Source organism: Bufo bufo, chromosome 6 (assembly GCF_905171765.1).
Source record: "Bufo bufo chromosome 6, aBufBuf1.1, whole genome shotgun sequence".
Taxonomy (NCBI): domain Eukaryota; kingdom Metazoa; phylum Chordata; class Amphibia; order Anura; family Bufonidae; genus Bufo; species Bufo bufo.
In genome coordinates this window covers 44,375,946-44,398,757 of record NC_053394.1, presented here as the reverse complement: position 1 = coordinate 44,398,757, position 22,812 = coordinate 44,375,946, and the positions used below count along the sequence as shown (strand labels likewise).

At 41.6% G+C, this 22,812-nt stretch overlaps 1 protein-coding gene across 2 annotated transcripts in view; it reads right to left on the bottom strand.

The window, feature by feature from the left end:
• The window catches only part of MGMT (O-6-methylguanine-DNA methyltransferase), a 472,493-nt gene that overhangs the window by 427,876 nt on the left and 21,805 nt on the right, over window positions 1-22,812 (bottom strand). The gene's annotated exons all lie outside the window — the stretch shown is intronic.

Genomic DNA, 22,812 nt, shown 5'->3' with positions numbered 1-22,812 from the left:
TTTGTGAGGCAAGGTAACAAAAAATAGCTGCTTTGGCACAGTTTTTATTTTTTGTTATTTACAACGTTCATCTGACAGGTTAGATCATGTGCTATTTTTATAGAGCAGGTTGTTACAGATGCGACAGTACAAAATATGACTACTGTTTTTGGTTGTTTGTTTCCGTTTTACATAATAAAGCATTTTTGAAAAAAAAAACATTTTTTAGTGTCTCCACATTCTGAAAGCTGTATTTTTTTTAAATATTTTTTGAGCGACTGTCTTATGTAGGGGCTCATTTTTTTTGGCATGAGATAATGGTTCGATTGGTACTATTTTAGGGTGCATAGGACGTTTTGATAGCTTGGCATTACACTTTTTGTAATGTAAGGTGACAAAAAATGGCTTTTTTGACACTTTTTATTTTTATTTTTTTACGGTGTTCACCTGAGGCGTTAGGTCATGTGATATTTTTATACAGCAGGTTCTCACGGACGCGGCGATACTGAATATGTCTACTTTATTTATTTAAGTTTTACACATTAACACATTTTTGAAACCCAAAAAAATCATGTTGAGGTGTCTCCATAGTCTGAGAGCCATAGTTTTTTTTTATTTTTTGGGCAATTGTCTTAGGTAGGGGCTCATTTTGTGCGGGATGAGGTGACGGCTAGATTGATATGATTTTGGGGGGCATACGCCTTTTTGATCGCTTGGTGTTGCACTTCTAGTGATGTAAGGTGACAAAAAAAAAAAATTTTTTGCAGTTTTTATTTTATTTTTTTGACGGTGTTCACCAGAGGGGGGAAATTTTTATAGAGCCGGTCGATACAAACGCAGTGATACCTAATAATTTTTTTGAACATTTTTATTTTTTACTTTATTTTAGGGAAAGGACGCATTTCCCAAAATAAAGTAAAAAAAAAAAATGTTCAAAAAAATTATTAGTTATCACCACGTCTGTATCGACCGCCTCTATAAAAATATCACCCCTCAGGTGAACACCATCCAAAAATGTCTTTTTACTTGAAACTTTAAATTTTTTTGTAAAACAATTTTTTTTACTTTTTTTTTACACTTCAACTTTTGGGGTCTGCTCCCCTTTACAATGCATCACAATATTGTGATGCATTGGCTGTATGTGTATTACACACTGTAATACACTTACAGCCTGCTTGCATGTTAGATCCAGGGGGCTGGATCTCACAGGCTGTCACGGAAGGCAGCCACGATGCCTAAGAAAGGCATTGGGCTGTCTTCCCTGCCATCGGGTCCCCGTCACAGCAGCGCGGAGACCTGATGACTGCTCTCTCCCTCCACACATCGCATGTGCCGCGGTCAGCGCTGACCGCGGCACATCAAGGGTTAATGTCGATGCCGGTTATCAGTGACTGCCGAACCCCTGCCGTGGATCGGGCAGGCTCATCTACTGCATCTCCTGTCCTTAAGTCACGGACATCTGCGCTGTACATGTACGGCGCAGGTCCTTAAAGGGTTTTCTGGGATTACTATTGTTTACATCAGATATGCTCATGTAGTTGGTTACATCTTCCTAATTTATTTTATTTTTTTTACTCTCCTAACCCAATTTAACCATGTAAACCAATCCCTCTGGTTGTTTCCATCCTGTATGTAGATCTTCCTGTTGCTATATCCAACCAAACCCATAATGCACTTCTCCTTTCTGCATCACTAACAACACCCAGCTGGTTTATAGCTCCTCCCACATTCTAGTTATATAGACACTCCCCTATCACTGCCCCGCCCATGGATATAACATCACAGGAAATAAGAAAGAGCTACAAGTTCATGGTCATGTGACCACAGACCAGAACAGAAGATAGGGGCAATAAAGATAAAAGAAACATATTTCAAAATTACAGCTACCTTCATAAATGATTATTTTAAAGGATGTTGATGCAAACTGGAAAACCCCTTTATTATAAGTCTAAGATTAGTGGGGGTCCAACGGTCAGCACCTCCAATGATCAACTATTCTCAGCAAACACCAGAAATAAAGACAGAGGACAGAGATGAAGCAGAACACTCTATCCACCATGTAATTGCTGCGGCAGCTCTCTGCAGCTCAGTTATCATTCACTTAATGCTCAGAACAGCTGATCAGTTGGGGGTAGGTGTTAAGACACCCACCAATCTGATATTAATGACTCGTCCTAAGGATAGGTCATTGACATCTAGAACCCAGACAACTCCTTCTGATTTACTGTCACATGCATTGGTCATGATTTTGCATCAGTACTTTTAAACCATAACAAGGACTGTAATAAAAACAGAAAAATATAGGAAGATCTGAGCCTCTTCTGTGTTTAGGAACCATTTCTGGTTGTAGCTAACAAATATTGATGCAACATACTGAGCAGAGTACTGCGGTGTAAAAGTGGCCTTAGACCATTGTCACCCTGCAAATTATACGTCTGTAAAATCTGACTCGTATTGGCCACAGAATCCGTAGCAGAAATCAAAGAGTGGTCTTAGGACTTCTGCTGCATATTTGTAGTCGGTCATGCCATTTATCATACCATGGATCCCACCGCATATCTGTCCCACTCTAAAGTGTTTACCTACAGTTTCTTCTAGGGGGCCCCAAAATCACCCTCTCGAGTGGACAGAAATGTGCCCCAGTTCTAAATGTCATGCATTTGTTTTTGGTCAAAGCATCAGTTGTGATTAATCCTGTACTTATCAAGCCTGTTAAGGGGTATACCATCAGGAAACCCCTTTTTCTGATGGATCAGAAAGCTAAGGCTGGGTTCACATATGCGTTTTGAACTACAGCTGAGGAACAGACTGCTGGAGTTCAACATTTCCGGCAAAGGCGGATACCACCGTGCACCGCTGGATCCTCATTCACTGTAATGGGATCCAGTGGGTATCTGTTCGCTTTCCAGCATATATGCCTCCTTTCGACCTGACAAAAAATGCTGTGTGTAGTATTTTTTTGTCCGGACAAATGCCAGCATGTACGTCGGATACAGTGAAGTCCAGCAGTTTGTTCCTCCGCAAGAGTTCACAGCGCATATGTGAATGCAGCCTAAGGCTAGTTTCACACATGTGGCACATGTTCCGGCATAGGATGTCGGGAATTGTCCGGACAAAAAAACGCTGCTCATATTAGCCAGGTTGTGGCCGGATCTCCGCCAGACCCCATTATACTGTAGTTAATAGGGCTGGTGTGCGTTTCGGCAGCATTTGGCAATGCAGATGTGCAAAAGCACGTAATGCAAAAGAACCCCCAGAAAGGAATCGGAATATAATATACTTAATCTTTCATCATATTGTTTTTTTTACACCATATGACTTATCCTAATTTGCTCTCTTTATTCTCATTTCTCTGCTTCTAATTTTAAGAAATTCCACATTATATTGCATTTTGGTGCTGGAAACATGTGCAGGAGTATTTCATTTTCTGGCTAATTCGATACCAGAATTTCACTGTATATATATATATATATATATATAATAATAATCTTTATTTATACAGCGTCAACATATTCCGCAGCGCTTTACAGTTCAGGGGTTCATGTACAGTCATAAATAACATAAGCAACAGACATGTCAATAATTACAACAAGAGGAATGAGGGCCCTGCTCGCAACAGCTTACAATCTATAAATATATATATACACACACACACATACATACATTTTTGAATACAAAATAAATAAATTACGAATGCTAATACATGCCCCATCCTAATGGGTTATATGTTTCATAACACACAAACATATTTAACAAGGCAGAGATGGGATTGCAAACTGTTGAGTACGAGTAATAAATGCCAACATTTCAACTAAATGACATTCCCTATCCAGAATCAGCCCTTTCTCCTCCTTTCCATTTACTGAACATTAATAAAAAGTCAATTGGAACCAGACTTGTCTACGGACCCGCATTTCATGTTGCTGCACGCCTAATTCTTGCATAAATTGTCTTTTTATTACATGTACACACATACATTGATCACAGCAATCTAGCCGTGTAATGGAAGCAGGAGGTTTACATTCCTGTATCCCAGCATTAAACATATGCGGTAAATTCTCTTAAATATGCGACGTACCAGATCAGATTGAAATGTCTATTATTTACTGTACAAACAGCCCAAGTATCAAATCTACTCAAGTCCAAATCACGTCTATTAGTTTTGTCAGGGATGCTTACTGTATTTCATCATGGTTTATTTATGGATATTTTACAAATCTAGAACAGAGCTACAACTGAGTTTCCAGGTCCCTGACCAATAATAACAATTTAAAGTAATAATGTCCCTTCCATGTTCCCAGTAACTCGCATTCTCAACCACCAGCCATTCCACTCTTCAGACTTTTGCATCAATTTGTTTTACAAATTACCATCTCAAAAATCTGACAACTGATATTTCCATCTTCTCAAGGCAATCCATAAGAAAATGTATTTCAAGTCGGCGGAGAAGACACGGCAGAAAAGAAAAATCAGACTAAAATTATGATTTATGCATCCTGTAAAAATTCACCCCCGATGCAAACTCCATCTGTTCCATCTCTTCAGGTTTTTTCCGGAGAGGTTATCAAAATAAATTTGATCACAAACTGGTAAAAAATAAATAAAAACAAAGAAATAAAAAAATAAAGAAACATATATATTATACATAGGATATGTGATTAAAGTATAAGTCTCGGGGACAGGTCTGCGGGAAATAAAATGACAGAAATACTTTGCTAATAGGAAGAACAGTAGACAAACCTACAGTAAAATTCACAGAAAGGAATACAAGTTCTACCATGTGTCAAGTACTTTATATTTAACTTTTAATATATGCATGGCCCCTAAAAAATTGGTAGGGATTTTAAAGTTAAAGGGTTGATCCTAAGGACAGATGCCATTTAAAGTGGTTATCCAATCCCTATAATGACCTCCAGAATGCCTGGACCCCTCCTCGAGAGCATACTTTACTGACCCACGCAACGATGAGATACAGCGGCGGCCACGCAGCGATCCTGAGGAATGCGGGTGCCGGTGAGCAGGTATCGTCTGTAGGAGGGGCCCGGGCATTCTGGGGGTCATTATAGGGATTGGATAACCACTTTAAATAGCAGCTGTCCTTAGGATCAACCCTATTATACCAGTCACACTGCCTGGTTGAACTGATCCTGCTGAATAAAATGAAAAACAAAAAGTTTTTTATTCTTTATGTAAACGAGGCTTTAGTGCACAGAGGGGCAAGGCCAGGGCTGGAAACCTGGCGGCTGAGGTGCAAAGAGGAGGCTGGGTCCTTATCGCATAAAGGATAAAATCCTTTTATTTCTCAGGAAGGCGGCAGGCCGCAACCGATTTTCACAAAAATGTATCATTTAAATCGGCAGGATCAACCCTTACAGGTAATATGCCTGGTTTAATGGAGTTAATCCTGATGGAGTTAATCCTGATGATTAGTTTTTAATAGTGGTAGCCCCTAATCAGGAGAATAGTATATTAGTCAGAGTGGAAAATGGCTCCAGGGGGCATGATCCTGAGGACCCAGCACACCCTGCTTGTAGTGGAACTGAACTCTTGTTTCCACATTCTCCCACACATTACTGAGGAATACAGGGGTATACCTTGCAATCAACCTCCTAATAAGAGATTTCCAAAGCTGATATATGCGTGTATGTAGAGTAGTGGGCCTAAAAACTAGTAACAGAAGAGGCATCCAGCAGATGCAGCATCTCCAGGTATCCACCACGACATTGTGAAGATCCAATGTTGTATTCATTTTGCTGCAAAGAAGGGAAATGCATCATGTGATAAGAATTTTTTTGCCTTAAAGCAAAGACATAGGGGGACATTTATTAAGCATGCTGCACCAGGATTATGGCGTAAAAAAATGCACCAAAAAGAATGGCATTTTGATTAGTTTTTTCCAAACTTTTCAACATAAAAAAATCAAGCCAGAAATTAGTTCTAAGGCTAGGTCTACACGACGACATTTGTCGCACGACAATTTTTATAATGATAGTCTATGGTGTCGCACTGCAACATGCGACATGCTGCGACTGCAATGCGACAGTCGCAAAAAATCCATTCGAGATGGATTTTTCTGCGACTGTCATGCCGCAGTCGCAGCATGTCGCATGTTGCAGTGCGACACCATAGACTATCATTATAAAAATTGTCGTGCGACAAATGTTGCAGTGTAGTTGTGCCCTATCTGTCGAGCGACTTATTGTCGCGCGACACATGTCGTCGTGTAGACCTAGCCTAAATGTCAAAGTGGCGGGGCTATCAATTTGGCGCATATTACGCCTCATTTATAATCCCCTTATCAGTAGAAATGGCTCAAATAGTTGTAGACAAGCCAGCGTGTGTGGTGGTGTTTTGTGTAAAAAGTCTTATTTATGGCAGAAAGATGCGACTTTTTATGAAAAGAAAAGCGATAGGCGAGTATTAAAACAGAATGCATTTATTTTTATCTAATATAAATGAGCTAAACAGCAGGGTTTTGTCAGTAAATTGACATTCAACAAAAGAAAATAAACAATAACAAAAATGTCCCGAGTGTGAGACAAAAGTCGCAATTTACCAGTGGAAATGTCGCAAATATGGTTAAAAAGTCACAAGTGTGGTCTGGCAGGGTTGGCTGAAATGGCACATTTTGGTTTTAAAAAAAAGTAGCATTTTCATGCTTTTGGCGTTAAAATGTTGCAAATCAAGAGAAATAGGCAAACAACAAAGTTCATATAAAAAAAGTCCCATTTTAAAAGTGGTGAGCGCCTTTTGATATAGAAGGTGAAACAAATCACCACTTTTCATTTGTAACGTTAGTATTTTTATGGCACAAATTCCGCCATTATTGATAAATGTGCCCCTTATGTATAAAGACTACAGCAAATAAGAACTGGAAGTATTATCATAGCAAGAAATCCTATTTCCTACCGTGTGATTACACCCTAAACCTGACTATATAATTAAAGGATCGTCTCAACATAGACAATGGAGGCAAATCGATTGGATAAGTAATCAATGTCTGATCACTGGGGGTTCGACTCCCGTCGGCTCTGCTCGATTTTCTCCATAGGCTGCATGGTTTGCCCATTCTAGTCAATGGCCGACAATTCAAAAAGACTTGTAGGGCCTACAGAAAATGAAAAGGGTTATCCGGGTTGTGCCGTGATCCATTTCCGGGATCGCGCGACGTTCATTGGGGGTTAGAACCTGCAGTGCGCGCGTGAGCTCGAATCTTTCGTCAGGGCGCTCGAGAGAAATACAGACTTGCGCATGCGCTGATCAGGGAAGTGAACGTCGTACAGGATCGCTGTACAACTCAAATAACCCCTTTAAGGACAATTTCACATGTGCGTTCGGTCCGGGAAACAGGGACCATGAATTGGCCGCATTTACCGGACCAAACACTGCTTCTAATGATCTATGATGCTCAGGTCTATTGCACAGTACTCACATAATGCTGTGCGTGCAGTAAAGAAGAACCGTGGTCACGCAGGAACTGACAGCATCATGAGTCATTATGATGCTGTGAGTTCTGGTCAAGGGGAAATGTTCGGTCCAGGAAATGCAGCCATGTTTCCTTGTGTAAAATTAACCTGTGTGGCTTGGTGCTTCTCACTTCGTTCTAGCGATCTATAGCGGTCAAAGTGATCAGAACCCTGCAGGTCTGACAACGGTGGCATATCCTGGCCAGAGATATCCAATGTCGTTTCTGAGCCAATGCACATGTCTCTTCAGGGGACTTCGAATGATATTGGAAAAAAAGAGCATACTAAGCAATGCCTAAATGTAACCCAAGAACTAGCGAGTGGATGGCATTGTATCAAAGCAGCTAGAATTTATACAAAGTGATTTTGCAGTCACCTCCGTCCTTACATTCGGAACGTCCATTCAATAACACTTGACCAACGTCATTTTAGAATTGGAGGAGCGCGTTTGAGAAGTTCTAAAAGTGAAATATTCCCATTGACAGAACATTGCATTTCAAAATATCCTTCCAAACAACACCAAATTTCCTTGAAGCTACTCCCCCCCCCCCCCTCACCAATCAAATACAATCTGACCATTAGAGTCTCCCTGTGGATTTTGTAGACCTTTCCCTGCAGACGCTGATCATTCTCCACGCCGCTGTGATTAATGATCGGATTTCACACTTGCACAACACTACACTATCTGTGTTAGACGCAGCAATGAAAGGTGGTCTGGTAATAGACAGATTTGTAGTCATGCAGCGTTCATTCCCCTGGTCTGCGCTCCCCTCTCACCGATATCTATTTTTATATTATCAGTTACATGGCCCAAAGCATATTCACATGGAACTTTGAAACAAATTGTGAGGGTGCCTTTTGTAGTGCTTGACTCGATGAATCACACTTGCTACTCCAAAAGATGGTCTCTGGTGGATTTATACAGACCAATTACAACAGCAGGGAGAATTTTTTTTAAAAATAACACTTTTTTTTACTTTATTCTAATTTTTATTTCATTTTGTTAACGAAAAAATACAGAGTACTTAAATGCACCATGAAAAATACTAAGGGGGTCATTTATTATCCAGCAATACGCCTATATTAGGATAATAAAGGCTATTTGCACCGTATACAGTGTACATCCAGGCCACGCCCCCTTTTTTAGACCTGGGGTGATCGGGGAAGCGGAGGGGCAGTCAGGCCCGTCTCATTCATCATTCTCTATACCTGGTTCAGGTGTAGAAAATGGTCTGAATGTAAGACAGTTAAGAACTAGTGATGAGTGGCAGGGGTCATATTCTAATTCACAAAATTTCGCAAATATTTTGTAGAATATTTATCGCAAATTTGAATATTCGTTATATTCAACTTTTTTTTTTACTCAAAAAAATTGGCAAGGTAATGATTGCGTAATATTCGAATATTACGCGATCAATACAGGCGTGGGTCAAAAACTAATATACAGCACTATAGAATATAGTGCTATACAGTATCTTCGTTTTTTAGAATATTCGTCATTTTTATTTTCCAGCTCAAATTATGATTCCTCCTTGTTTAAGTTGCTTGTTAAGCAACTTAAAGGGGTTCTGCAGTTTGTTTTAACGGATGATGTATCCTCTGGATAGATCATCAGCATCTGATCGGCGGGGGTCCGACACCCGGGACCTCCACCGATCAGCTGTTTGAGAAGGCAGCGGCACTCCAGGAGAGCTGCGGTCTTCTCACAGTTTACCACTGGCCCAGTGACATCACAACTAGTATCAACTGGCCTGGGCGGGGCTAAGCTCCATTCAAGTAAACAGAGCTTAGCCCCGCCCAGGCCAGGTGATACTAGTCATGACGTCACTGGGCCAGCGGGAAACAGTGAGAAGGCCGCGGCGCTGCCTTCTCAAACAGCTGATCGGCGGAGGTCCCGGGTGTCAGACCTCCGCCGATCAGATGCTGATGATCCATCCAGAGGATAGACCATCAGTTTAAAAAAAACTGCAGAACCCCTTTAAGCAGGGAGGAATGATGACTTCAGATGGAAAAAAATGACGAATATTCTAAAAAACTAATAAATAGCACAAAATTCTATAGTGCTATATATTAGTTTTTCAAATATCCGTAAATATTTTTTTTTTCTCGAAAAATCTGCAAGGTAATTATTGAGTAATATGCGAATATTACGCGATCATTACCTTGCCGATTTTTCGAGTAAAAAAAAAAAAGACGAATATTCAAAAAAAAACTATTTATTTAGCACTATATTCGAAATATTCGCGAATTCTCGAAGTTGCGATATTCATGATAAATATTCGTAATTCAAATATTCGCGCTCAACATTATTAAGAACTTGTCTTACATTTAGACTGGCACTGGATACGCTGAAGTTATGTAGGGTCCACCGCCAGATATAGGGGTCATTAGGACCGGCGTCTAAAAAGGCGGTCTTAATAAATGACCCCCAAACTTTTTTGTACCAGAAGAATTAATAGTAGGAGATACATGTTAGAGCTGTCCTGATTAAAGAGAGCACAGTGTACACCTTCCCTAGTTCTCAATAAGCTCTAGTCCAGGCATCAGCAACCTTCAGCACTCCAGCTGTTGTAAAACAATAACTCCCAGCATGCACACTCCCTCAGCTGTCCTCTAAAACTCCGACATCTTGTTCTCGATACTGCAGTAAAGAGGTCACAACTTTCCAGCGAGTATCTTTGGCTTTTTCGGTCTGCTTATCAGTGGAAGTCTGAGGGATAAAACCCTCAGTGATTACACATATCCTGAAGCTGGTCATACACATTAAAAGTGTCCACCAATCCTGCTGGTTTTAGTGGGACCGGCTGACCACCTGATATGTATGAGGCCAACCAACCTAGGGGGTGTTAGGGAAGAGAAGGATTGGGCTGTGGGATTTCAACATGCCCAACCCTCTGTTCTTAAAGGCTATAAACCGCCAAAAGAGATGCTTGCCACTGGGCCTATTAAAGGGAGTCCGTCACCTAATCTGAGCCTTTTAGACCGCTCAGATCAGGTTATAGACTCCTGTGCCCTCACTACAATGGTACCTTCATTTGTTCTGTCCCTCGCCGAGATCTTAAAAAAAGACTTTGGCAAGTGCCCAGGGGCGGCATTACTGCAGCAAGTGCCCAGGGGCGGCGTTACTGCAGCAAGTGCTCAGGGGCGGCGTTACTGCAGCAAGTGCTCAGGCCCCTCGGCGATGCACCCAGAAAACCACACCTCTTTCAGCTTTCTGGCCCGCCCTTGTTTCCTATTCCTCTCCATCCAGGATCTCGTGCCTGTGCCCCGGCGCATGCGCAGTCCAACTACCTGTTCCTCTACCCATAATGGGCACAGCAGTTCGCAGGTGCGGGTCAAGTGTGGAGCGGCGCAGGCGCGAGATCTGGGAGGGAGAGGAGGAGGTAATAATAGGACACAAGGGTGGGCCAGAGGGCTGAAAAAGGTGTGGTTTTCTGGCCACATCGCCGAGGGGCCTGGGCACTTGCTGCAGTAATGCCGCCCCTGGGCACTTGCCGAAGCTCATTAGCATAAGTTAAAAATCTTTTTTTGAAGATCTCGGCGAGGGACAGAACAAATAAAGGTACCATTGTAGTGAGGGCACAGGAGTCTATAACCTGAACTAAGCGGTCTAAAAGGCTCAGATTAGGTGAAAGACTCCCTTTAAGAAACTTAGTGATCGAGAGAAATAAGGAGAGAAAAGGAGCGCACAATAGGGTAGTATGTAAGGCACAATTACTTGATCAATAGGTAATGAGAGTGGAGGCGCACCTTTTTTTGCATGTGGGAAAAATAGGCACAACACTATTGAAGGCTTGTGTAACAAATGACCGATATTCTCCAGGTATGCAGCCGCAGAGGTAGAATCTTTGTAATGGGTGCCCAGACCCACAGGATTTATGTGCGGAGAATCCGCATAAATTGGTGTGGATTTACATGGGGATTTTCCACATGAAGATTTTGGTGCGGATCTGCATCGACATCCACATGGAGTGCATGCATCATGCAGATTTGACTCTCCCCATTGAAGTGTATGGAGAAAATCTGCATCAAAAACAATCAGAAAAAATAAAATAAAATAGACATGCTGCACCGCAGGTCAAAATCTGCACGGAAAAAAACCTGCATCATGTACATGAGAATTTAAAATTCTTATAGAATACAATGTACATGACCTACGGTGCAGATTAGGCTACTTTCACACTAGTGTTTTGGCTTTCCGTTTGTGAGATCCGTTCAGGGCTCTCACAAGCGGTCTAATGCATTCTCAATGGAAAAGGATCCGCTCAGAAGGCATCAGTTCAGTCTCCACTCCGCTTTGGAGACGGACAGCGTTTTGGTGTCCGTCTAATGAAACTGAGCCAAACGGATCCGTCCTGGCACACAATGTAAGTCAATGGGGACGGATCCATTTTCACTGACAATAGAAAACGGATCCGTCATCCGTTGAGTTTCAATAGTGTTTAGGACGGATCCGTCTTGGCTATGTTAAAGGTAATATAAACAGATCCGTTCTGAACGGATGCAGACGGTTGAATTATCTAAACAGATCGGTCCATGACGGATCCGCACAAAACGCAAGTGTGAAAGTAGCCTTATCGGCACGTAAATCCACACGCAATCCTGATCGTGTGCATTTAGCCTAAAAATCCTGCAGGCAGTGGCCTCTAAGCAGACTCATACTGCAAGAATCATAATTTACTTTTGAACCGCTGTTAAAAAAAATAAATAAAAAAAAGCGCCGTTATTAAGGCATTCTTCCATTTTATGGCTATGTTTAGGTTATCAATGCAAATTACATTTTCTTAGAAACCTGTACTAAAATTAGAAAGAGAACCCATTAAAACTGAAAAAGTTGCTATATTCATAAATAATTAGAAATTTGGTTCATCAAAACGGGCTCAGGTCCTTGTCTGCCTAACAATTCCCTGTAGGGTTTGAAATGACAATGTAGAAAAAAAAAGGGTAATTCACACAAGAAAACATTACCTTTCCGATGCGTTATTGCTTCCTATTAGAAGAACTTAATTTCAACCACCGCTCTCCATTATAATGGTTTCTTTTTAAAATTTCAAAGAGTATTACATTAAAGCAATACCTCACCTCCGAGCTATAATATCTGTCTTCCTTATTACAGTACCGCATTTCATAAATACTTCTCATTGACAAGCCAGCTAATTCAGGTTAATTTTATTGTGTTTTGGCGCTCTATCACATTTGTGTGCAATTACCTTTAACGTTTTATTGCAAAACCAGAAAGTAATCGGGGCAATTATTTGGAAAGAAAGAAGGAAGGGGGGGGGGGGACAGGAGCTTATAAATTCTAAATCACCGTCTCTGGCACTTTCGATAAAATAGCAGCTTTATCTGAGAAAGTGGCAGGGATATCGGATAAATCATGCATCACTCAAGTGTAGCTGACCCCCCTGTGCATTGCACAATATAACAAGTGCTTCAAAAGAAACTTTCCTGGATCATCAATCATTCTTCATAATACTACGGCAGCTATACCTAAACAGTAGGAGATTGGAAATATAAAAAAGGGAGAAGAAATATATATCATATACATAAAAATAGACAACAGATGAAAACTATTATATCCGGATGGTTTAACACCTTCTCTGCCAACGCGAGCAGTTTCATCCACCAAACACTATGGGGATTATTACCAATATGACTTTACTGTAGGGGTAAAGAGCAGAACATAGCTAAGCTTGCTTTTATACAATTCCAGCAACCCACCAATCTTTGCCTAATGGGGTTCAATATTGATGCCCTATCCTCAGAATAAGTCATCAATATCAGATCATTGGGGGTCTAACACCCTGCAACCTCCCACCCCCCACCCCCGACTGAAGAGGCTATAGCGTTTAGGTAAGTGCTCGCAGCATACCAAGCACAGCGCTGTACATTGTATAGTATCCTTTGCTTGGTATAGCAACCCAGGCTGATTCACTTGAATGGGACTGAGGTGCGCCTAGGTCATGTGACCCATGAAAGTGACGTCACCTGGACTAGGACGAGGCCGCAGCCTTCACCGGAGCACTGAAGCTGGGTGATTGGAATCAAATCCCTGCTGATCTGATATTGATGAGCTATCCTGAGGATAGGCGACCAGCGTTTGAGCTCAGTGCTTAAGTGGAGAGTTTGTTACTAGCATTACGGCTGCCGTGGCTAAGTGATGGGAAACATTGCACTACACGGTAGTACAGATATACTTCACTGAGAAGTGCACTCTGCTCGCGGTATTGAGCTGCTTCACAGCCCCTCCCCTCCGCTCTGAATGACAGCTGTACTGGTCTCCTGGTTGGATGCTGTAACGGTCACTCAGAGCAGAGGGGAGGAGCTATGCAGAGAGCACTTCACAGTGGAGCTCCGCCTCCAGTGCACTTGGAGGAGCAGAATCTGGTGAAATAAAACTTCATACTTCCACTGCTTCTTGCAATAAAATCTTAGCAAAAAGTATGCATGTACCTCTCTCCCCTACCTGGTTCTGAATGGTCAATCCTCCTAACAGACCCCCTTTAGGCTCCATTCAGACGTCCGCAATACCGGGAACGGAACGGGTGCGGACCCATTCATTCTCAATGGGGCAGAACGGGATGCGGAGAGCACACTATGTGCTCTCCGCAGCCGCATTTCCGGAGCGCGGCCCCGAATTTCCGGGCCACGGCTCCACAAAAAAATAGAACATGTCCTATTCTTGTCTGCAATTGCGGACAATAATAGGCAGTTCTATGGGGGGGGGGGGGGCCGCCTGGGTGTATTGTGGATCTGCAATACACCACGGACGTGTGAATGGACCTTAAACCTAAAATTTTTAAAGGGATGTGATGCGTTAAATGTCAATTTAAACATAGTTGAATCATGATATGTAATGTGTTAAATGTCACGTTAATGTTTGCTACATCTGTATTGCTTGAGCTGTATACCCAGGATGAAGTATTGTGTGGTATGAAAAGTGGGGGGCCCTATTTTGCTTGTTGCCCAAGGCCCTTACAGATATTAGTATAGAAGCCAGCTTTTCTACCACCGCCCCCCGCCTTTCTCAGCAAGAAATCAGCCCCCGAATACACTGAAGGCGATTGTGACATTAAGCTCAGGTAACGGGACACGTACTAATCTGATACCTTTACCTTTCCTGAATGAAGACACAAATTAATACGTGTGGTGCGTTCTTACACTACAGGTTTATATACAATTAGACACGACATGGAGTAATATGCTGCAGGAATACAAATCTACACAAATCTGCTAAAACACTAGTCATGTCCAGCGAAGAACCTGTGATACAGAGACCCCGCGAGACGGACAGAAAACAGAAGAAAGCTAACACATGTGGGGAGATTTATTAACACACAGTATAAAAGTAGAAGAGAATTTTTTTTAAAGTGGTGAAAGCTATATTATACATATGGCCCATCTTGCTAGACACTTTTCTATTACTTATGCCACTTCGTAGATGCCTTGTGTTATAACAATGAGGTCGCTCCTTAAATCTAGTGCAATCTGCTCCAAAATTTGGCCCAACACATTTCAGACATATTTAGGAAGCAAGTAAGCCAGAAACAATCATCCACTGTGCTGAAGGGGTGTGGCTTAGTAGAAAAGAGGTGTGGCTTAGCAGGAGGGTGTAGCTTAGGATGTACCATGTTACACCAAGATTTTAGCACAGAATTTGGCCGCGAGGTAAGCCAACCAATGGTCGGTATAAAGTCAGAGAAAAGTGTCTAGCTGTGCCCCAAATGTACTAGCCACAGTCAATGTGATAAACTTGTATTGGCGAAGGATTAAAGGGGTTTATCCAAGACTATAAAATGCCCCCCCATATGCCAGGCCCCTCATAATAAATATACTTACCTGGCTTCCAGCGCCGCTCCTGGTCCCCGCATTGCCGCTGCAGCTTCTCCCCATGCAGGGATTAAAATCCGGTGTCGGGGCGGAGCAGCCAACGGCAGGCGGGGACAGGGATGAGCCTCCGTAGCGTCACCCGCAATGCTAGGAAGGCTCGTCCCCGTACCCACCTGCCATTGGCTGCTCCTGCCCCCGGGATGTTATCATCAGCGCATGGGGAGAAGCAGCGGTGCGGGGACCAGAAGCGGTGCAGGTAGCCAGGTAAGTATATTCAATGTGAGGAGCCCAGCGCATGGGGGGGGGGGTGCATTTTATAGTCTTGGATAACCCCTTTAATATATCAAATGAGCTGCACCAGAAAAGTGGAGTGAATTTTGACTGTTTTGGAAGTGGGGTAGGCATTTGAACCAAATTTAAGATGTTGTTTTATACGCCATCTTTAGCGTGCTTTGCGTCATATCCAGCAGTTCCCATTTTTTTCGGGGACGTTCTGTGCGTGGGGCTTTTTGACAAAAAGTTTACTCCAGTCACTGGTGGCATACAACCTTTGTAATAAATATGTTTAAACTTTAGACTTAAAAATTTGGTATTTTGTGCGACAAATTGAACAATTTTTGGGTGTCACATTATAAAATTTGTTGCAAAAAAAAAAAAGCAAGTGCAACTCATGCAAAACAAGGCAAAAGAAAAAAGTGAGCAAAAAGTCACACGTTAATACCTCACCTCCTAAGTTTACATCCTCTATTAGAATTAATACATTTGCACCAATATTTTATTCCAAAGTCTAGGGAATTTTTTGCACTTCCTCTTAGGGCAGTTTCAGGAGAGCGTGTCCACTGCGGGAAACATGCTGTGCGGGGGTGCGATTCTCTGGACTGGACACTTCTGTGACAGAACCGAACACCATAATGATGATTTATAATGCAGTGCGTCTCTGCCCGACCTCAACTGTGCTCACATAATACCGTCAGTACAAATCAATACAGCAGAGGTCGGATAGAGACACACAGCATTATAAATCATTATAATGCCACGCGGTCCTGTCACAGGAGCAGAGTTCACTACGGGAAATTACCCCCCTTCATGGAGCGTGTTGCACACAGTGAACAGTCATGGCACCTTTTTGCAGACACTGTCTAGTGAGGTGGAAAACAACAATGACAAATTTGGTGCGCGGCATGTATGCCAGCTTTTTGGTGAAAATTGAGCCATAATTCTGGCACATTTCCCAACCCAATTGTACATACATTAAAACATACAGACATCATAAATAGCAAATTATTTTTAGTATGATTATTATTTTCTTGGAGCGAGCACATATTAAATGGCAAACACATGTCGGACATGCTGTAATTCCTATATATTTATAAGTGAATCTGTTCTTTTACAGATTGAATCCAGTTTATTCCCACAGAACAGGAGCAAAAAAAAATAAAAAATGACACATTTAAAGTATTCCGTCAAGCTTCCCTAATGGGAGTTATTTTACGTAAACTATAACATATATTAGAACAATTTAATATACCGAGGCTCAAGAGGTTATCAGCTGTGATGTGGTTACCTGTTCAAATTTATGTTTACTAAAATGCTATGTCCCAGGAGCTGTGGTATTAATAACCAAGCAACAAAATTATGTTTCCCACTACCTGTCATCCATGATCAGTAACCATGAATTTGAAGAATATTTTATCTCATTTTAAAGAAGTTATAGATATCATCTCTCGAGGTGCTGCTCTCAGAAGGCCACATAAATATTGTCTTCTCGCTGAACTTTAAGCACTGTCCAACAGGCGGACACAGAATGCAAAATAAAATGACACACAGTTAAAATGGAATGGAAATAACGATTACGACTATTATTATTATTATTCTTCTTTCGTTTATTCACCGGTGACTGCAAAATATCAGTAACTTTACGTGTATTGTTTTCTACTTATAAAGACATATTATCATTTTTATTAATGGTATTATTATGTGCAACTATACTTAAAATAAAAGACTAATAAATATACCATAAATTACAAATAATTCATTATCCCATGAACAGAAAAAAATTGAAAACCACATATGCTAGAGGCATGACGTTAAAAAAAAAAAAAATGACCAGAGGGGGTCATTTATTATACTGAAATATGCCTATATTAGGCGTATTTCAGACGCAATCTGTGACTTTTCCATGCTCACGCCCACTCTAAAAAAGTGTGTGGGGGAGAGGGGGGTCTTAGATTTAGAAGCGGAGGTGGATCTGCCGAAGTTATGAAGAAGCCTGCGCCTCTTCCTAACTCCGCTGGCTCCACAGCCAAGGCAGTAATTTAATAAGTTCGGTCTTAATAAATGTGCCCTAAAACGTTTACATTTCATACCAATATGAACCTGGAAATATTTGCTAAATGAGGAAAACTTTGTTATGAAAACTGTATTTTATATTAAAAATGGTTACAAATTGTTGTCGACCGATTATCGGATTTACCGATATTATCGGCCGATATTTATGATTTTCTAAATTATCGGTATCTAACCTTGCCGATATGCCAATAATCTGTACAGCGCGCTATCACAGAACATGAGCGCGCTGCTGTCAGCACGCTCATGTTCCCTCAGCAGCACAGGGGAGAAGGAGTCACTCTCTCCCTCCCCCCTGTGCCGCGCTGCCAATGAGGAGAGACGGGAGGAAGAGGGGCGGGCGCACGGCGCCACCAATGATAATTAAAGTCTAATACAAATACAGGAGGCGGTGCCCAGCCTATATGGCAGGAAGCTGCAATCAGCGGTAGTTAACCCCTCAGGTCCCGCACCTGAGGGGTTAACTGCTGCCGCTGATCGCAGTTCCCTGTCAGAGGCAGGGTGCCGGCTATGCGATTCTGCGCCGACACACCTGCCTCCTGTATTAAACATTAATTATCATTGGTGGCGCAGTGCGCCCTCCTCAGTATTAAAATCATTGGTGGCGCAGTGCACCCCCCCCCCCCCACCCCCTAGTATTAAAATCATTGGTACAGTGGCCACAGGGTCCCCTCCCCTCCTCATCATTGGTGACAGCACCGATCGGTTACTATGGCAGCAAGGACGCTACTGAAGCCCTGGCTGCCATGGTAACCTCCCTGCTGCTGTGTGTACTATGCACAGGGCAGCAGGGAGAGTGTGAAGTCCTATTCAGCCTAATAGAGCTCTATATGGGTGAATAGGACAAGGGATCAAAAGATCCCAGGTTTTAGTCCCTAAGCGGGGAAATAGTTAATAAATAATTTCCACCAGTTATTACCTGCAAGAGAGAAGCTCACGATACAGGTATATAAAGTGCACAGTGCATAAGGGAGAGAGTAACCAAGGGACCATCAACTGCCATTTGTATACAGACCAGTGTAGTCCAGGGGGCCTGTTGATTGTTCCTTGGTTACTCTCTCCCTTATGCACTGTGCACTTTATATACCTGTATAGTGAGATTCTCTCTTGCAGGTAGCCTGGGAGTGTTTGGGATTATCTGCAATTATTTATTGACAAAGTTTATGAAGTCCTTGTTTTTTGTCCTGTGTCTGTATAGCCACATATACATGTATTTTATTATATTTGGTAATTGTACAATAAACTCGTTTTCTACTATTAGTAGCTGTGTAGTGTATTTTTAGGGGTTATATAAAGTTATATTTGCAGCTTTATTCTGGTCAAAAACTGGAAAGTGCGGGCACCGCACAGATGAATCCCGGAAACAGCCGTTTCGAGCTACCTGCGCTTTGTCATGAATCAGGCTATCTGCGCAAAACGGCTGTTGCCTGATTCATCTGTGCGGTGCCCGCACTTTCCAGTTTTTGACGAGAATAAAGCTGCAAATATAACTTTTTGGTGATTGCCGCTATTAATTTTTTCTTTATTTGCTTATGATTACTGTATTAAAGTAATATAAAGTAATAAAAATTTGACCTCCCAACCGTCTGAGAGGTCTCACATATTAAATGGGTTGACCAGGCGGCATATATTGAAGACCCATCATCAGAAGAGGTCATCAATATCAGATCGGTGGAAGTCCGACACCCGGCACCCCCCGCCGATCATAGAAACATAGAAACATAGAATGTGTCGGCAGATAAGAACCATTTGGCCCATCTAGTCTGCCCAATATACTGAATACTATGGATAGCCCCCGGCCCTATCTTATATGAAGGATGGCCTTATGCCTATCCCATGCATGCTTAAACCCCTTCACTGTATTTGCAGCTACCACTTCTGCAGGAAGGCTATTCCATGCATCCACTACTCTCTCAGTAAAGTAATACTTCCTTGTATTACTTTTAAACCTTTGCCCCTCTAATTTAAAACTGTGTCCTCTTGTGGTAGTTTTTCTTCTTTTAAATATGCTCTCTTCCTTTACCGAGTTGATTCCCTTTATGTATTTAAAAGTTTCTATCATATCCCCTCTGTCTCTTCTTTCTTCCAAGCTATACATATTAAGGTCCTTTAACCTTTCCTGGTAAGTTTTATCCTGCAATCCATGTACTAGTTTAGTAGCTCTTCTCTGAACTCTCTCTAGAGTATCTATATCCTTCTGGAGATATGGCCTCCAGTACTGCGCACAATACTCCAAGTGAGGTCTCACCAGTGTTCTGTACAGCGGCATAAGCACTTCACTCTTTCTACTGCTTATACCTCTCCCTATACATCCAAGCATTCTGCTGGCATTTCGTGCTGCTCTATTACATTGTCTTCCCACCTTTAAGTCTTCTGAAATAATTACTCCTAAATCCCTTTCCTCAGATACTGAGGTCAGGACTGTGTCAAATATTCTATATTCTGCCCTTGGGTTTTTACGCCCCAGGTGCATTATCTTGCACTTATCCACATTAAATTTCAGTTTCCAGAGTTCTGACCATTCTTCTAGTTTTCCTAAATCCTTTTCCATTTGGCGTTTCCCTCCAGGAACATCAACCCTGTTACATATCTTTGTGTCATCAGCAAAAAGACAAACCTTACCAGCGAGGCCTTTTGCAATATCACTTATGAAGATATTAAACAAAATCGGTCCCAGTACAGATCCCTGTGGAACCCCACTGGTAACATTACCTTGTTTTGAATGTTCTCCATTGACTACAACCCTCTGTTGTCTGTCACTCAGCCACTGCCTAATCCACTCAACAATATGGGAGTCCATGCTCAATGACTGCAGTTTATTGATAAGTCTTCTATGTGGGACAGTGTCAAAAGCCTTACTAAAATCTAGATTTGCGATGTCTACTGCACCTCCACCGTCTATTATTTTATTCACCCAGTCAAAAAAATCTATAAGATTTGTTTGACATGATCTCCCTGAAGTAAACCCATGTTGTTTTTCATCTTGCAATCCATGGGATTTTAGATGTTCCACAATCCTATCCTTTAATAGGGTTTCCATTAATTTGCCTACTATTGATGTCAGACTCACTGGTCTATAGTTGCTCGATTCCTCCCTACTACCTTTCTTGTGAATGGGCACGACATTTGCCAATTTCCAATCTTCCGGGACGACTCCTGTTACTAATGATTGGTTAAATAAATCTGTTAACGGTTTTGCCAGCTCACCACTAAGCTCTTTTAATAATTTTGGGTGTATCTCATCAGGCCCCTGTGACTTATCTGTCTTCACCTTAGACAGCAAACTTAGAACATCTTCCTCTGTAAAGATACATGCATCAAACGATTTAATAGTCATTCTTTCTAGTGGAGGTCCTTCTCCTTTTTCTTTTGTAAAAACTGAACAGAAGTATTCATTAAGGCAGTCGGCTAGCCCTTTATTCTCTTCTACATACCTTCCGTCCTTTGTTTTTAATTTAGTTATTCCTTGTTTTAATTTCCTTTTTTCATTTATATATCTGAAGAATGTCTTATCCCCTTTTTTCATAGACTGAGCTAGTTTTTCTTCTGCCTGCGCTTTAGAAGTTCTTATAACTTGCTTGGCCTTTCTCTGCCTAATCTTGTAGATTTCCTTATCTTCATTGCTCTGTTTTTTTTTATAATTACAAAATGCTAGCTTTTTATTTTTAATGATTTGGGCCACTTCTGCTGAGTACCACATTGGTCTCCTCCTTTTTTTGCTTTTACTGACAAGTCTAATGCAATTTTCTGTTGCCTTCAATAATGCACCTTTTAAGTAGTCCCATTTCTCCTGGACTCCATGTAATCCGTTCCAGTCTGATAAGGACTCATTTATGACTAATTTCATTTTTGAAAAGTCTGTTTTTCTAAAATCTAAAACTTTTGTTTTTGTGTGGTGGGACTCTTTCACAGTTCTTATATTAAACCACACTGACTGGTGATCACTAGATCCCAAGGTTTCGCCTACAATGACATCATATACCGAATCCCCGTTTGTGAATACCAAATCCAAAATGGCCTCCCTCCGGGTTGGCTCCTCAACCACTTGTTGTAGAGATAACCCCAGTAGGGAATTTAGAATATCTGTACTCCTGGTAGAACTTGCTATTTTGGTTTTCCAGTTTATATCTGGAAGATTGAAATCTCCCATAATGATAACTTCTCCTTTCATTGTCATTTTAGCTATTTCTTCAACTAGTAGATCATCTAGTTCTTTAACTTGACCAGGTGGTCTATATATCACACCTACACGAGTTACTGCATGGTTAGCAAACTGCAACGTAACCCAAACTGACTCTATGTTGGCCTCACCAACTTGTATTAGGTTAGATTTAATGCTATCTTTCACATACAGGGCCACTCCTCCTCCTTTCTTGCCTTCTCTGTCTCTTCTGTATAAAGAGTACCCTGGTATGGTTATGTCCCAGTCATTTCTTTCATTAAACCATGTCTCCGTAACAGCCACTAAATCTACATTCTCAGATGCCATTATTGACCCAAGTTCATTGATTTTTTTACCTAAACTGCGAGCATTTGTAGACAGGACTCTGAGCTTATCATTTCTTAACCTCAGTGCTTCTGGCCTGTTCTGGCATTGTTTCGGGGGGCAATTGGACTCTTTTATTTTCACTCTTTTGCCCCCCCTTCCTAGTTTAAATACTCTTTCGCAAATTCTTGGAGTTGTTCACTAAGTACATTTGTTCCTTTGAGAGAAAGATGCAAACCATCTTTTTTGTACAGTTCCTTTCTATTCCAAGTAGAGATATCATGAGAAACAAAGCCAAATCCTTGCTCTTGACACCATTTACCAAGCCATATGTTGAACTCCTTTATGCGCCTCTGCCTATCATTCTGAACATTATGCACAGGCAGAACTTCAGAAAATGAAATGGTGGATGCAAAATCCTGTACGTCATTACCAAGTGTGATAAAAGATTTTTTCACCTCTGACACTTCATTGCAAGCCAGGTCATTTGTCCCTAGATGGACAAGAACATCCACGTCCCCTTCCTCAGCTGTTTGAATAGGAGGCGGCACTCTTTGTGAGCGCTGATTCCTCTTCATTACACTGCCCGTCATCTCGGAGGTGTAGTGGAATTACAAATACTTGCTCCAGTCACTTGAATGCAGTGAGTAATTGTAATTATACTGCACTGTCACTGCAAGGGAGACGACGGGCAGTGTAATGAAG